This window comes from Colobus angolensis, unplaced genomic scaffold (genome assembly GCF_000951035.1).
Source record: "Colobus angolensis palliatus isolate OR3802 unplaced genomic scaffold, Cang.pa_1.0 Scaffold28, whole genome shotgun sequence".
Classification (NCBI taxonomy): Eukaryota; Metazoa; Chordata; class Mammalia; order Primates; family Cercopithecidae; genus Colobus; species Colobus angolensis.
The window spans coordinates 3,061,124-3,076,837 of NW_012116043.1; the positions used below are offsets into that span (position 1 = coordinate 3,061,124).

The 15,714-nt window shown below is 51.2% G+C and overlaps 1 protein-coding gene across 4 annotated transcripts in view; it reads left to right on the forward strand.

Moving 5' to 3' along the window:
- Positions 1-15,714, forward strand: part of SCARB1 (scavenger receptor class B, member 1) — an 85,749-nt gene that overhangs the window by 985 nt on the left and 69,050 nt on the right. The window lies entirely within an intron of this gene.

The window sequence follows — 15,714 nt, forward strand, 5'->3', positions numbered from 1 at the left end:
CGCCCCGCCAAAGGGTCTGGGCGCCCACTACAGATCAGGAGTGTGGACGGGTTGCTTCCGTGGTGCCGCCCGAAGGAGCCCCGGAGTGCGACGCCTGCTTTCACAGAAGCCGGTAGCAGGGTCCGGTAAAATTAGAGCTGCACTTTGCTTGTATCCTGTGAGCCCGGGAGGACAGGAACCTTCTGTGAGGCCCACGTGGGTGCCCAGCTCACATGGTAGGTGCTCAGCTGAGCATCCTCTGCTGCCCAGAATCCCCCCATAAGAACCCTTTCCAGGAGGTAGAATGCGCGACCCTGTTCTCCCTGCTCACTGCCTTCATGATTCAGTCTGGAAACTATAAGCCGCTTTTCTCCCCAGATTCATGCAGAGACAGGCACCAGCCCAAGGTCCTCTGAGTGCAGGCAGCCTGAGGTCTTTCCTCTGATCCACACTATTGCCCTTTCAACCAGGGAGACAGATTAGGCGGTCAGCTGGTCTGCAGATGGACAGACTCTGCCCTGGGTGCCAATGTTTGAATGAGCCTGGAGTTAGGGAGGGACTTGGAGATTGCAGAGTATCACATTTGAGCTAAAAGTCATTTAGAGTTTTGAAGCCCTGGAGCCAGCACCTGCAGTGGAGGGAAGGGGAAACTGGGGCTCACTGTTATCAAAGTTCCAGCCAGATGCTGAGCTGGGGTGAAGATGTGGACATTGTCACGCTAATGGACATCTTTTCCCCCTTGGGGAAAAGATGCCTCTGTAGACTGAGTTTCTTAAGAACAGCTCCTTGTCCACATTTCATGTCTGTTCCCTCATTTACAGAGTGAATGAATGAGTGAATGAATGAAGCATACGTCTGCTTAGATCTGGCTGCCACTTCTTGGGACCCAGCTAGCTGGCTTTAAATATGGAGCAACATGTGGCCTCTCTCTCAAGGTCTCTGGGTGAGCAGTTGTCTAGGGCATCTTGGCCATGTTGTGTCTATTTTTGATTTTTCAAATCTTATCCTGTCAAAGCCTGTAGTCTGATTGCAGAGAGGTCCCGGTGGAGGGTGACACTGTCTCTGGGGATGGCAGGAAAAGCAACAGAATGGCCTCTTCCTCCCCATGACAGCTCAGAGTCTTTCTCTGTTACACTTTGGGAGTTTTATTTCTGTGGCCTACTCATACTGAAACGTGTGTGTCAGTAACAGCCTTGTGGCTGCTGCAGTGCCAGGACCCCACAGTGTGTATGCAGGGTCCCTGGAGGGACTGTCACTCAGGCAGTGCGAGCATGTGACCCTGTGCTGTGAGTGAGCACCTAGTATTTTGCTTTGGGAGTGTGGGGGTGGTGGGATTTATGCCAGGTAAAGAGTCTCGCCAACTCAGTTATTCGGGGGCTTATTTCAAGGTGTTTTCTTTCTCAGGATGTCATCAGGTTAAGGAAGTCGGTAGGATGTGTGTGCGTGTGTGTGTGCGTGTACCACACATGCATGCACCACCAAATTTCCCCACTCCTCTCCTGGGCTTCTAAAGAGGAAAACCACATTGTCCTCAATTGTCCTGGAGCTAGGAGCATCTGGCTTAAAGTTGAGCAGGAGCCTCCCAGCATCCTTCTGTGGATATCCCAAAGGCTATTATTGGTCTGGGGCTGAGTGGCGTGAAGGCAGGAAGACACGCCCAGCCCAAGACGACCACTTCTGGAACCGCCCAGGCTGGAGCAGCAGCCAAGTGCCTTAGCATGGAAGAAGAGAGCCTGTGTTCAGGGGACAGGGTGGGAGAGACACGCGCATAAGCAGGGACTGCCCGCTGGTGTTTTCTTTGGCTGCATGAGTCTGTGTGCAACTTGAATGGGAGGCCTTGTGCTTTGATTTTTTTTAATATGCTTTTTGGTTAGTGACAGGAGTCCCTGCAGTTGGCCCTCTGTGTCTGCAGGTTCTGCATCCATGGATTCAATCAACTGCACATTGAAAGTATTCAGAAAAAATCCCCCCAAATAACAATACAACAAAAAAAATAGACATAAAAACAATACTGTATAACAACTATTGACATAGCATTTGCATCGTAATAGGTATTATAAGTAACATAGAGATGATTTAAAGAATACGGGAGGATGTGCATAGGTGATATGCAAATATCACAGCATTTTATGTCGGGGACTTGAGCATCTGCAGGTCTTGGTATCTATGGGGGTCCTGGAACCAATTCCCTTCTGACACTGAGGGACGACTTTATATAAAATATATGAATACTTGCTCGTAAAAAGAGTTCAAATGGAGGAAAAAGAGAAAGTTTCCCCCATTTTATTCTCCTCCTCAGCTATTATCACCATCATTGGTGTGGATCTTTCTAGACCCTTTTCTGTGTACCAAGAGCCTGTATGTATACATATCAATACATATATTTTACATAACTTGAACTAAGTGCAAATGAACTTGAACATGTGTAATTACCTTGCAATTTGCTTTTCAATTCAAAGATATTATCTGAAAAATTTTCCATGTCTCAGCAATAAATGTACCCCGCGTTTTCCTTCATCACTGCTGGTATTCCTTTGAATGGTTATAGACTTGTTTACCTGTTTCTCCACTGACTGATCATTTTCTCTGTCACAAATGACAGCGATATCCCGACACATCCCTCTTCGTGTGGTTCATGAACATTTCCATAGGGTGGATTTCTAGAAGTGGGGCCTTGGGAGCAGGTGTGCTCAGTTTGAGTTTTGAAGATTATGGCCAAATTGCCCTCTGCGCAGCTCTGTTGCTACATCCACTCACAAGGTATGGGACTATGCCACTTCCCCTATCTCTGCCATCACTGGTGATTACTGATTTATCATTACCATTTTTTGGTAGCCAAGTTCCCGTGTGTCTCTGGTCTTCCAAGGAAGGCCCAGCTGGTGGACATGGGGAAAGGCCCCTCACTGGGTTGCAAAAAAGGGATGGTCATCTTCCAAGGCCTCCATCTTCAATGATGAGCTGGAGTGAAGATGTGGATATTGTCACACTAGTTGACATCTTTTCCCCCTTGGCCTGCTTCTTTAGACTGAATTTCTTAAGAATGACTTCTTGTCCACATTTCATGTCTTTGTCCTTGTCACAGAACCTGGATGTGTGCCCCCAGGGATCTGAACCATGTCTTTGTTATTCACCAGATCACCCGAGGTCAGGAGTTTGAGACCAGCCTGGCCAACATGGCTAAACCGCGTCTCTACTAAAAAATACAAAAATTAGCTGGACATGGTGGTGCATGCCTGTAATCCCAGCTACTCGGGAGGCCGAAGCAGGAGAATAGCTTGAACCTGGGAGGCTGAGGTTGCAGTGAACCAAGATCGCACCACTGCCTTCCAGTCTGGGTGATGGAGTGAGACTCCGTCTCAAAAAAAGAAGAAACTTAGATATATGTCTCAGCATGGGTAGGCCATAATTGAAAAAATTAATTACTAATCAAAAAAAGTAATTCCTTTTTTACTAATTACTAATTGAAAAAAGCTCTGGTACTATTTATGTTTAAAAAAAACCCCACCAAACAATATTCTATATTTTCTTTCAGTTTTTATTTTTATTTTTGTAGAGACAAGGTCTCACTGTGTTACCCAGGCTGGTCTCGTACTCCTGGCCCTAAGTGATCCTCCTGCCTTGGCCCTCCAAAGCACTGGGATTGTAGGTGTGAGCCACCGTGCCCTGCCATTATTTTCAATGGCTTAATATTAGAATACGTAAATGTTAAGTTTGGGAGAGGTGAGACTAACAGAAGTGGATACTCTCATGAGAGAAGGCAGGACACTGGGGGTGTGGACAAAGGAAACCTAATATTTTATCTGTAATGCTTCTATTTTTTGTTTTAACAAAGGAAATATATCCACATGCTACGTGTTTGATTAAAAATTAGAAGGCCAAGCATGGTGGCTCACGCTTGCAATCCCAGCACTTTACGGGGCTGAGGTGGGAGGGTCACTTGAACCCATGAATTCAAGACTATCCTGGGCAACATAGTGAGACCCCATCTCTACAAAAATCATAATAATAAAAAAACTAAGCTGGCACATGGTGGTATGCACCTATAGTCCTAGCTACTCGAGAGGCTGAGGTGGGAGGATCTCTTGAGCCCAGGAGCTCGAGGCTGCAGTGAGCTGTGTTTGTGCCACTGTACTCCAACCTGGGCAACAGAGTGAAATCCCATCTCTTAAAAAAAAAGTTACAGATGAATAGATACATAGCTTTCCCCAAAGACTGGCCGGATGAGTGCGCCACACGGACCAAGGAGGCACACTGCAAAGGGACCCCGTGGTCGAGGTTGCTTGGAGAGGCTTTGGGGAAGTGCGACCCATTTCTTCTCCTTTCCACCAGTGGGGAGGATTGGAGAGAGGTGTTTGGATGGACACACTAAGGGTCGCGATTGTGACCTTCACGGCATCCACTCACGGGCGGCTTCCTGTGCACCAGTCAGGGTTCAAAGCACCTTTGTGAAAGTCGTCTCGTTTAGTCCCTGCAGAGGGCCGTGACATATGACTTGTTGTCATCAGTGTCCGTTAAGGAGACAAGATGAAGAGAGTAATTTGCCGCAAGTGACCTCACTGGTGTGTGTGTGTGTGTGTGTGTGTGTGTGTGTGTGTGTATGAAGGTGTCTGTCCCAGAGGCAGATGCCGTGAGAACGGGGACTCTTGCTCTCATTCCCTGGATCTGAGCCTGGCGTGCAGCTGTGCTTAAGTATGTGGGTGAGTAACGAAGGCCCGGTTCAAGTCCTGGGGAGCACACATCCAAGTTCCCGTGTGTCTCTGGTCCTCCAAGGAAGGCCCAGCTGGTGGACGTGGGGAGAGGCCCCTCACTGCAGCTGGGCTGCAGGGAAGGGGCCATTTTCCAAGGCCACCATCTTCAATGATAGGCCTCATGGCCTTCTTCCATGTCCAGGAGAGAACCTGGGTCCCCTCTGCTGTCTTTAAGTTGGTTTTCTAGTTGGACTCAACCTCGGCTGCCTTATCCCGCTGCTGGGCTGCCCCCGCCTATGGTCCCTGTCGCAGTAAACGGCACCTCCATTTGTTTCCCCAGGGGTAGAGGCAAAAACCTTAGGTCATCTTTGCCTGCATGCTTTTTTCCTGATACCCCTGTGTCTGCTGCGACAGGGGCTTTCCCATCACTGTCACTGCAGCGTCCCTGAGGGCCATAGCAGCACCTGAGCTCCTTGCCAACCCTTCACCAGTCGGGTTACAGAATGAATGAGGCGTGTGCGACCCCCAGCCCTGGCCTCAGGCTCTTTGTCTCACCCCTGCCTCCCTCAGCCAGAGCCGCACAGTGAGCCTCAGGGAGCCCAGGCACCAGGGCCAGCCAGGGACGGCACCCACTGTCCCTGAGTTTGTGCCTTTTGGGAAATCTTTGTCAATCAGTTAAAAGGTGGGGGTTCATGAGAGATAACACTCAATGGGCACTCGTTGTGGCTGGACACTGTTCTAAGTGTTTAAGTGCATTATTTCTTTTAGTATCTAAAATAGGTACTATTGTGTCTTGTTTTATTGAGGGAAATGGATGCAAAGAGCCGGAAAGTAACTTGCGCCGTGTCACACAGCTCCAAGTGGTTGAATCAGGATTTCAAGCTGGGGGGCTCGACTCCACAGCCGGTCCCGGCGGCCTCTGCAGACTGCGTCCTCCCGGTTCTCCAGGTGTCTGAGCAGGTCGACTGCATGCTTAAGGTGGGCGGTGGGGGGGCCCTTCTTATAATGTCTTCCTGGGCTGCCCCTTCCTTTTCTGTGTATCACCAGGGAACAGCAGGGTCCCTTTGAGGCCTTTGTCCTGATAATCACCCCGCCAAACATTGCTGGTGCAGAGTGCACCCCGGCCTCTCCCTTCTGGGGCGAGTCTGAGACCAGGGACGTGTTCTTCAATCACAGGCACCAAGTGAGGCTCCCGGGGAGGCCATCTCTTCCTAGCCCAGGGCTCCCAGTGAGGGAGGTCCGGTGTCTCTAGCTACCGGGCGTTTCCTGTAGGACCCCCATGTCTGGACGCGTGGGACAAAGCCCTCGAACTGATCACTGGTCACGGGTGGGGAGGTGGCTCCCCAGAGGAGAGCTCGGATCACAGGTGTGTGCCAGTTCTGTTTTGTTTTTCTTCCTCTTTCCTGCCATCGAACTTCCTACTCCTTCTGGCATGTGAGAGACAACTTCAACTTACTCCCTGGCGACGGCTGAAAAACAGGGGCTATTTTTAGTTTGCCTGGGTCTAGTTTATTTGCTCCTGGTGGATTTGCCTCTCCCTGTCTTCATGAGTGTGTGTTTGCACACACGTGTGTTGGTGCGTGTACATACGTGTTGATGGTGAAAACAGTGACACACACCTGTGTGCACGCCTGCCTTGATGTGTGACCACATGATGATGTGTGCAGACACCTGTGTTGGTATGTGCCCACATCTGTTGACGCAGGCGCACATGGCGTGTCTGTACACGCACGCGGACACACGTGAACACGCGTGTTTATGCACGTCCGTGTGTGTTGCTGTCTGCACATACAGGTTGATGTGTCCCGCTGTTGTCTGGCCTTTCCAGGGCCAGGCCCGGCACCCGGGGTTTCCAGGAAATATTCCCTGTCCCTTCCTGGAATGGCCGGTACTTGCTGTACCTCCACCGGGAGATGCACCCCGATCAATTAGAACGTGGTGAAGCTCAGCCACCTGGAATCGCCTTACCCTGGCTTTCGGTTTCTAGCAAATGCGATGGAAGTGAGTCCCCCCGCCCCACCTTGTGGAGGGCTTGCTCCATGAAGGTGTTTTTCCTGGATGAGTCTTGGTCCCAGTGGCGATTTGCTGCAGGCTTGTTGGCACTGTCATCCCTGGGTCCTGCATGGAGGTTCCTTAGTGTCCAGAGGGTGATTCCATGTCTGTGGTCAGCAGAAGAGAGGCCCCTGAGGCCATAAGCCACTCCCCGCGAGGCTGAGCCCAGAGAGTCTGTGGTTTACGTCTTGGGCCTGGAGGAGTCTGTGGAGGAGTGTTCGGTTCAGGCCTCCTGCTCCGGGAGGTGTTAGCAGCTCTGATACCACAAACACAGTAATTGTGCGGAGAATTCAACACTAGGGCTTGGTCAAAAATCAAAAACACAAAACAAAAACAATCCCTTTTATTCACCTCGTCTGCCTCCCCCTGTTTGAATGTGACTTTGGGCTCCGCTGGCCCCCTTACACGGCCCAGGGGCTGGCTCCCCGCAGGTGTCGGGCGATTTTCCTCCCAAAGCCTGGGTGAGATATGGAGCCACTCCGCCTGCTCAGAAGCTCCCCAGGCCCAGGGTTCCAGGAAGCCTCGTGGCCCAAGGCATGGCCGTCTTAATTTTCTTGTTTTCTTTCCCTCCACTCCATTGTTTCTTAGTGTTCACTGATTGCCTGTGCTGGGGAGGGGGAAGGAACAGGAGGGGCCTGACCTTGTTCGCTTCCTGACATTTTGCGTGAAGTTCCTTCCACTTTCTCTGGAACCTTCTAGAAGGACCCTTGAGGCTCTTTAAATCTCCATTATTTGGGTTTTCCTCCTGCCTTCCTGGCTGCTCTCATCTTGCCTGCTGATGCCTCCTCATTTCCTTGGCCTCCTGCCTCCTACTGGTGGAGCCCTGGGCATCCTTTCTGTGCGTCCTCATCCCTCATCCCTGGGGTGAGCTCCTCCAGCCTCACGTCTGAATGGCGTCTCTGTCCTGACTACTCCCAAATTGGTATCCCTGGGCCCAGACCTTTCCCCTGAATCCCACCCCTGAGCATCCAATGGCATCCATATCTCAACTCGGGGTCAAAGCTCACGCTTGTCCCGGCTGGCTCCTCATCACCCCCGGCCACACCTGTGGCTCCCACTAGCTTCCCACTCCATCAGGAGCCTCCCCCCCCATCTTCCAGTTGCCTGGGCCAACATCTTGCACTCAGCCTTGACTGTTCTCTCCACTTCCTTCAACGAACGTGTCAGAAAGTTTTATGGCTTCATCTAAATATACCCAGATTCCAACTGCTTCTTACCACGCCCGAGGCGCCATCACCTCTGGTCCAAGGCACCATCACCTTTCCCCTGGATTCCTGCATCCGCCTCCTCACTGGCCTCTCTGTGTTCACCGGTGCTCCCCAGTGGGGTTTCTCAATAAACAGCCACAGGAGCCCATCAAAACCGCACTTAGCTCACCTCCTCCGCTCAAAGCCCTGACATGGCCAGACCCATCCCCTAGGAGTCACAGCCAGGTCCTAACCCAGCCGAGGACCTGTGCAGTCCACCCCTGCCACTTTTCTGGCGACGTCCCCATTCCCTTTTCCCTTGCACAATGGCCTCCTGGCCATTCCTCGGCCCCACAGGCCCAATCATTTGCCTTAGCTTTCTCGTGACACAAGCCCTCTCATCTCCTGTAGGTCTCTGTTCAGCTCTGACTTGCTCACGGAGACCCCCCAACTCTGTTTGTGCATCATGCAGATTCCCCCTCCTCCCCCTGTGCTCCCAGCCCTTCTTACCCGCTCTGCTTCTCTGTGGCCCTGTCAGCCACTGAGATACCCTGGAACTTCCCTGTGTATCATGTTGATTGTTTATTGTCTATTTCTTCCCATGAGAATGTCGGACCATGACAGCAGGGACCTTTGTGTTGTTTGTTGCCATGACTGAAGCCCCTGGAACCATGCCTAGCACATAGTCTCAGGTTCTCAAATATTTATTGAAAGGATGTTTAAAAGACAAGAGTTGTTTCAAAGGATGGTTCGTGACCAGTCGCAGGTTGTGGTCCTGTGCAGGGGGATGGGACCTACTCCTCCACCTGCCACAGCCATCGCCCCAGACCGAGCTGCCACCGTTGTTTCCCAGTGGGTGCTGCAGTGTCCTCATGGGGCCGTTCGCTCTGCTGATTCATACTACACTGTTGTCACTTCTCCCCATCAAAGCCAGGATGCTCTTTAAAACACGCAAATTGGGCCGGGCGCAGTGGCTCACGCCTGTAATCCCAGCACTTAGGCAGGCCGAAGTGGGTGGATCACCCGAGGTCAGGAGTTCAAGACCAGCCTGGCCAACATGGTGAAACCTCGTCTCTACTAAAAATACAAAAATTAGCCAGGCAGGGTGGCATGTGCCTGTAATTCCAGCTACGCGGAGGTTGCAGCGAGCCGAGATTGCACCATTGCACTCCAGCCTGGGAGACAGAGCAAGACTCCATCTCCAAAACAAAACAAAACAAAACAAAACAACCCTATGCAAATCGGATCATTTCACGAAGCTGAATAAAATCTTCCTGCATTTGGTATCAAAGCTGTAGGCCTCATTTTCACGGGCCCTGCCCATCTCAGCTCAGCATTCTCACCCCACTGCAACCTCACAGGCCTTCCTTTTCCTCCAACACGTCACGCGCTGTCCTGGCTCAGGGCTTTTGGACTTGCTTTTCCTTCTGCCTGGACCGTCTTTTTGTCCCCCTGGCTCTTATGCTTGGTTCCTCTTTTATGTTTAAATGTAAACTTTTGAAGCTTAAATGTAACCTTTTGAAGAAGACACCGCCTGACTGCCCACCACACTCAATGGACAGTTGCTCCCCACGTCCACTGTCTGTGCCATCTGTGTGGTTTTTAGGCTGGAGGGCAATGGCCCCATCTTGGCTCACTGCAACCTCCTCCTCCCTGGTTCAAGCCACTCTCCAGCTTTGCCTCTTGAGTAGCAGGCATGCGCCACCATGCCCAGCTAATTTTGTATTTTTAGTAGAGATGGGGTCTTACCGTGTTAGTCAAGCTGGTCTCGAACTCCTGACCTCAGGTGATCCATCTATCTCAGCTTCCCAAAGTGCTGGGATTACAGGCGTGAGCCACCATGCCTGGCTTGTGCCATCTGTGTTATAACCATTCCATGCTATTCCCTTCTGAGCCCTTAACAGTCTCTGAAATTATCTCATCCACTTGTGTGAGTTCCATGAGGACAGAGACTATATCTGTCTCGTTCATGGCTGCATTCCATAGTTGGAGACCTTTGTCCATGTCAGAGGACCGCTTAGGGTAGGACCTTGGGCTGAGGCAGAGAGAGGCCCCAGTGGGGGTCCTCCACAGCGTGGACTTTGGAGCCAGGTTCCCTGAGTTTAACAGTGGCTCTTGCACTGCCTATCTCTGTGGCTGTGGGTGAGTTGCATAACCCTGCCGGGTTTGCTTCCCTGGGCCTCCCTCCTCGGGCTGTAGCGAGGGGTAAGCGAGGTCATATGCCCTGGGGAGCATCCCGAAGCCTGGATCCCTGGGATGCCTCCACAGATTGTAGGCCTGAGTCTTAACACACTCCATCTGGATTTCGGTGACTTCTGCCTGGTTCCAGTGCTGGGGTGTTTCCCTGTCTGAGCTTTGGTGGCTTCTGATTGACCCCTTTCCTGCCTCAGCATGCAGGTGGAGTGGCCAGAAGGAAGGGACATGGGGGTATAAAGATGTCATCAAGGCTGTCTGTGGATGGTGGATAAAGAGACAGCACCTGTCCTGGTGGAGGGGCCACAGGAAGCGTGGAGGCTGTTTCTGGGGCTACCTCCTGCCTCCAGGAGGAAGCAGGGATCCTCCTGTTGGCGTCTTGGTCCCATCAGGTCTCTTGGATGGGGCTGGGGTTGGGAGTGTTTCTCTCCCTGAGCATTTAAACCGAGGTTCATTATTTAGAATGGAACCATTTATGGGCCAGGAGCAGTGTCATGCCTGTAATCCCAGCACTCTAGGAGGCTGAGGTGGGTGGATCACTTGAGGTCAGGAGTTCGAGACCAGCCTGGCCAACATGGTGAAACCTCATCTCTACTAAAAACACAAAAATTAGCTGGGCATGGTGGCACACACCTGTAGTCCCAACTACTTGGGAGGCTGAGGCGGAGGACTGTTTGAACTCAGGAGGTGGAGGTTGCAGTGAGCTGAGATTGCGCCACTGCACTCCAGCCTGGGTGACAGTGAGATTCCATCTCAAAAAAAAAAAAAAAAAAGGAATGGAGTCCTTTATGTTTCACTTTGTTCTCGTTAGCAGGACTGTGCGAGGCTGAGTCAGGAGACCGAGGTCCATTCTGCTGGTGATTTTGCTCTGTGCAGGAATGTGGAGGTGTGGCCCATAAGCATGTCATTTATGCAAAATCATCTACATGCACTCAATTAAAAAAAAGGAAAACAGCAGCGACGCTCCTAAGTAGACTTGGTTAGTGTCAATGTAGGGAGTGAGTTTCTTGTGACCCTGCTGTTCCTCCTGAGTCCCGTGACAGGGCATCCAGACAGGCTGAATGCGATTCTAGAATTAGATTCCTATGTTTTTGTATGTACGTCTCAGTCTCACTTGCCAGTGGCTTCCTCTGATGCTTAGAAAATAAATGGCATCTGCACCACGTCAGGGAGAAACTGACTGCTTTGGAATTCCCAGAAGCTCCTGGAAGGGAATCTTCCTGAGGGATATTGAAGGAGAATTAAATAATTTTCTCAGTGACTGGGACAGGTTATGGAGTCAATGCTCATTGGCTGTGATTGGCTGGGCTGGGATCACATGTGCATCCTTGGGCCAATTGCTGTGGCTCGAGTAATGGACTGCTGTGATTGGTCAGCCTTGGGTCGCCTGGCCATTTGGAGCCAGGGAGGGAAGTTGTTCTTGCCCATACAGACTCATGTAGGAGTGGGGTGGTTCCCTAAAGGTAAAAAGGAGGGGCTGTTGGCAGGGAGATGAGAGGGCCATAGGCAGCAAAAATGGGGCTGGGCTCCTTTGCCCCCAAGTAGCTTCCCACTTCATCCCCGCATTGCCTTTCACTGTCTTTGGCTGTTACAGTATTAGAGATGATTTTGTTTGGCTGATTATTTTGTTTACCAAGGCCTCTTGAGGAGGTAGTAGCTTACTAGCTGTTTATTTATTATGTATTTATTTGTTTATTTTGAGACAGAGTTTCTCTCTTGTTGCCCAGGCTGGAGTGCAATGGTGCGATCTCAGCTCACTGCAACCTTTGCCTCCCAGGTTCAAGCGATTCTCCTGCCTCAGCCTCCCAAGTAGCTGGGATTACAGGCATGCACCACCACGCCCAGCTAATTTTTGTATTTTTAGTAGAGGCGGGGTTTCGCCAGGTTGGCCAGGCTAGTCTGGAACTCCTGACCTCAAATGATCCACCCACCTCGGCCTGCCAAAGTGCTGGGATGATAGGCATATGCCACAGTGCCCGACCTTTATTATTTATTTATTTAGATTTTTTGAGACAGAGTCTCACTCTGTCACCCAAGCTGGAATGCAGTGATGTGATTACGGCTCATTGCAGCTTCAACCACTCAGGCTCAATCGATCCTCCTATGTTGGCCTCCTGAATAACTGGGACTACAGGTGTGCACCATGCCCAGCTAAGTTTTAAATTTTTTGTAGAGACAGGGGTCTTGCTATGTTGCCCAGGCTGGCCTTGAACTCCTGGCCTTAAGCAATCCTCCCACCTCGACCTTACAAAGTGCCGGGATTACACTCATGAGTCACACTGTACCTGGCCTAATCGCTTTAACGGGGAAAGTTTCATCAGCTGTCAGATTATTAGATCTGAACTGACTTGGGTTCTGAAGCTCAGTTCCATCTTTTATTTTTCTTTTGGGAACCAAATTCTATAGGCCTACAGAACCAAATTCTGTAGGATACTCAAGGCCACGGAGATAGTTAGCAGCGAGTGCTGGGTGGGGCTGACTGTCCCAGGCTAGCTGGATGGAGGCCAGGGGGGCCCGGGAAGCAGGGGTGGAAGGGGCCTGGGTGGGTGCAGGAGGAAGTCATTAACGAATGTCCTTCAGACAGGAAGTTCCCAAGGTGCCATGGATACCCCTGCCTGTTCACATCGTGGCGGCAGGACTGGGACGAGCCGTTTTTTAAAAAGTGGGAGAGATGTCAGGGCTGGTGTGCCAAAGTTCAGGCTTTGTCCACCCGAGGTGAGAGGCCGCAGGGGTGTGCTGTGGGCAGAGAGAGGATGAGGTAGGGGTGGGAGGGATGAGCTGCCCAGATGCAGCCGTGGAGGAGTGGATCTGGAATCCTAGCCACCGGGTGTACCCTGCAGTGTATCCCAGGCTTCTCTCTAGCCTTTGGCAGGGCTTCAGCTTCTAGCAGCTCAGGTGGACCCCAGTGTATGGACTTTGGAGGCAGGCAGCCCAGGTTCAAATCCTGGCTTGGCCACTTCCCAGTTGGGTGCCTCAGGCACGTGACTCACCCTCTCTGTGCCTTTTTTACTTTTCTGTAAAATGAAGTTAATAAAAGCATATCCTACATAGGGCTTTTAAGGTGGCAGAATTGGCTCATGTCAGACACTTCGAATAGCAACTTGGCAAGTGTCACATAAGGGCTTGCTGTTTCCAACATCTTAACCTGATAGACACAGACACAGAGAGGGATCCATCTGTCAGCAGTTTGCTGAAATGGGACCACACTATGCACGCTTTGCTGTGCCGTGGGTTTCTCACGCTGTCATCGCTTGTCCGTGTTTTCCTCAGTCGACCGGGATTTTCTGGTGATGATCACGCTCTGATTCTCCAGATGCCTGGAAACGTTCCACGGTGCGGATGTACCACGGCTCGTTCTGCCGTTCTCATGAGGGAGGCACCAGCTTTTAAAATAAAGCAACCCAGTGTGTTCTTCCACCACCCCATCACCCAAGGTTCTATTTTCAAAAATTTTATTTTGTAAAAATGGCAAGAAAAGTACAAGTTGCTGTATGTACGTTCTCTCTCTCTCTCTCTCTCTCGTTTCTGAGCCTTTTGGGTGCATCCTGAGGACAAGGACTTCCTTCTCCATGACCGCAGACCATGACCCCACTGAGGAAGGCCACGAGGATCCACACCTTTAATCTGACACTCAGTCTGCGTTCAGATTCCCTTACGGTCCCAATAACACTTTTTGTGGTAGTTGTTCATTAAAAAATTTTGAATTGGCCGGGCATGGTGGCTCATGCCTGTAATCATAGCACTTTGGAAGGCCGAGGCGGGTGGATCACGAGGTCGAGAGATTGAGACCATCCTGGCCAACACGGTGAAACCCTGTCTCTACTAAAAATACAAAAATTAGCCAGGCATGGTGGTGCGCACCTGTAGTCCCAGCTACCTGAGAGGCTGAGGCAGGAGAATCGCTTGAACCCAGGAGGCGGGAGGTTGCAGTGAGCCAAGATCGCGCCACTACACTCCAGCCTGGGCGACAGAGTGAGTCTCCATCTCAAAAAAAAAAAAAAAAATTTTTTTTGAATCCAAGGTTGCATCCTGCATCTGGTTGCCTTATGTGTTTTTCCTCTTTGATCCAGGCCTGCTCTCCAGCCCTTTTCTTTTTGCTCGGTCTTTCAGGACACTGGCATCTGTAAAGGGGCCAGGCGGGTGCTTTTGGCAGGACGGCCCTTGGTTTGGATTTGTCTGATTGCTTTCTCAGGAGTGCACATGTTCTTCCCACAGTCTCCCACACAAAAGCCTCATTGTGTGAATCAGATTGGAGCAGAGTGTTTCTGATGAGCTGGGGTGGGGGCCTGGACCCTCCCGCCGCTCCCAGCCTGGCAGTTACAGTGCGAGTTTGAACCTCCTGGGTTGAAGAAGCCTGCGATTCCTCCTGGCCCCTTCCTCCACCTGCTTTCTAAAATTCCTAGCTCTCGTTCCTTGCCTTTGAGCAGTGATGTGACCATCCTTCAGCAGCCTTCGGCCAGCCTATGCCCACGCCGGTGCCATCACATGGGAAGGGATGGTGGATCTGATCCCTGCCTCGTCCCTTGGGCCAGAAAGATTGTGGAAACCCTGGGGTCTTACGGCTGGTCAGGTGGAAACGGGAGGCTGGATGGAGTGGCAGGTGGGGGCCTTTCCTCTTTTGCCTCCCCCTGCCTGGACCTCCCGGCAGCCACCAGCCCAGATGCCCAGGCCTCAGAGCCCGGTGGAAATTCTTGTGCCGGATCATCTTGGCCCTGTCTGGCCTCCTGGCAGGCAGGTGGAGGTCATGCTGACCTGACTTGGCTGAAAGCCCATTGCAGCCAGGATCCCTTGGCAGCTCTGGGAACAGCCAAGTCTCCCCTGTCCTTGGGATTTCCTTCTACTGTCTGTTCCCAGGCTCCTGGACTCCACCTGCTGCAACCCCTCGCTTTGCACTTTCCATCCAGAGTCTTTGATTTCTGTTTTTTTGTGAAATATTGCTCACTTTGAGGAAAGTGTAAGACACATGCAATCAAATATGTAACTAAGATGAACATGCGTGCGATCGCCCCACGTGAAAAAGAGTGAAAGCTCATCTGCCCCGAAGTCCCTGCAGAAGAAACTGTGTCTGGTCCCGGCTTGCTTTGCTTTTGATAGTGTCACTCCCTCATACCCATCCCTAAACACCGGGATTAGTTTGGTCTGGTTTTGGACTTTACTTGAATGCAAGCATACTCTCTGTAGTTTTGTTTGATTTAGTCTTGCTGGTGTTACTTCATATTGTATTTGTGGGATCCGTCCACATTGTTGTGATAAGCTGCACTCCATTTTCATGGCCATGTCATATCACAGTTCATGATGCTAATCAGAAGAAGCCAGTGTCACAGTTCATCTGTCTTTTTTTTTTTTGAGATGGAGTCTTACTCTGTGGCCAGACTGGAGTGCAGTGGCGTGATCTCTGCTCACTCCCACCTCTGCTTCCTGGGTTCAAGCAATTCTCCTGCCTCAGCCTCCCAAGTACCTAGGATTATAGGCATGCGCCACCACGCCCAGCTAATTTTTGTGTTTTTAGTAAAGATGGAGTTTCATATTGGCCAGGATGATCTCAACCTCTTGACCTCATGATCCGCCTGCCTTGGCCTCCCAAAGTGCTGGGATTACAGGCGTGAGCCACCGCG